Here is a 1,836-nt window from a genome sequence, read left to right as displayed (position 1 = left end):
AGATACTCTCACCATGATCCACAGATCCAACTGTAGTTAAATTAGTGCACACTTTCCAAAGGTGTTTGTCTTTAGATAATGTGTTTCCAAACCTGGTGTTGTTCAGTTGATGCTAATTCATAGGCTCTCTGTAGTGCAGAATGGAATTGCCCCCACAGAGTTTCCAAGGCTGTAATCTTGAAGGGATCAGACGGCCTCATCTTTCTTCTTCTGAATGCAGAATGACAGGTAGGTTCGAAGTGACTAGAAGCCTAGCAATTAAGTAGTGAGCCACTGGGACATGGCTGGTCTGAGCTGAGCTTTCTCTCAAAACTTGTCCTCTGAGTTTGTATCTTTCTACTTTTCTCTTCTGTTCTTTTCCACTGGATTAAAGAAAGCATTTTCCCTGGACTTTGTGAGTCATTCCAAAGCATTAATAGGCCTAAGGAACAGAAAAACAGCCAGTATCTCCTGACCTAGTCCTGGACGTATGGGGATGAAAGAAGGAAGAGGCCAGAACCCACTGACCATGTTCTTGTTAAGTGCCACCGAGTCGGTTCCGAACCATAGCGATCCTGAACAGGGTTTCCAAGGCTGTAAATCTTTATGGGAGCAGAAAGTCTCATCTTTTTCCCATGAAGCAGCTGGAAGTTTCGAACTGCTGACTGTGCGTTTCTCAGCCCAATCCATAACCACTACTCTACCAGCGCTCTTTACCTGAGAGAGAAAAGGCTATGTGGAGCAGTTGAGGTCTGACTTGGCTAGAGAAGGGAGGCTGGCGTTTCCACAGGATGTAGTTGGTGTGTGGATTGGGATTCAGTATCGACCACATACTTGGCATCAGAGGTGGGTGATCTCAGCCTCGCTGGACTGGTATGGCATAGTTGGTGATGTGAGCAGTAGTCCTCACAGGACACACAGAGTGTACCAGGCCTACAGGCCTCAGTGGAGGGATTTGTTCTCCACCATCATCTTCACTATCAATAGGGCTGGTAGTTTGAATGTCCTGGGGAATTGAAAATAGATTCATGTAACTATGCAATGAATTCAATTAGAAAAAGAAAAGGGAAGTCATAAAAGACCTTTTCTCTCCCATTAAAAAAAATGTTACATATAAAGAAGAGTGAATTCCTGGAAAAATATTTGGAACATATATTTTAGGCAAATTGTTTACACTTGATTACCTAAAAGAGTATTTATTGTTCCACGTCTATACTGAGAAAATGAGAGATGAGCTATGCATAGAATTCAAGCGTAAGAAGAAGAATGGTGTACAAATTTCAAAAAGGTGTAGGAAGGGGGAGTAAGATGGCAGCAAAAGCAGTTGCAGGTTAGCATTCCCATAGAAGAAATCCAGAATATAATAAGTAAAATATGATTAAACTGAAATTCTGGCTTGAAATGTAAACGTTGGAGGACCAAAGTGGAAACTGGGTCAAGAAAGGGGTATTATCCAGACAGTGGGAGACCAGAAGTTTACTGAGTGTCCTCCCTCTACTCCCTACCCCAAGTCAGTGAGCCCATCTTGGGGCAGCATGGAGGTGTGACCTAAGGCACATAGGCTAGGGCTGGAGCTTCAGGGAGAAGAGAGTGGCTCAGTGGACAAGGTGCAGGTGGGAGGGAGCTCCTGTGAGACCCTGGATGAAAACAACTCTACAGCATGGTGCAGGCCACAATATAAGAACCAGTGTGTCTGGGAGAGGCAGGCAGAGGGTACAGCATGGAGGAACACACTTGAGTGGGTGGATATGGGACAGAGAGGCTCCGTGATGAAAATCAGGTGGTAGTTCCCCCCTGGGTCTCAGGAAAGAACAAGGCAGAGGAAGCAGTGCAGGCTACACTACATAAAGAGACAGA

General features: G+C 44.9%; 1 pseudogene; it reads left to right on the top strand.

Moving 5' to 3' along the window:
• Positions 1–1,836, top strand: part of LOC102810599 — a 32,400-nt pseudogene that overhangs the window by 4,813 nt on the left and 25,751 nt on the right.

The sequence above is a fragment of the Chrysochloris asiatica genome, unplaced genomic scaffold (assembly GCF_000296735.1).
Source record: "Chrysochloris asiatica unplaced genomic scaffold, ChrAsi1.0 scaffold00591, whole genome shotgun sequence".
Lineage (NCBI taxonomy): Eukaryota > Metazoa > Chordata > Mammalia > Afrosoricida > Chrysochloridae > Chrysochloris > Chrysochloris asiatica.
This window is presented reverse-complemented; position numbering and strand designations above follow the sequence as displayed.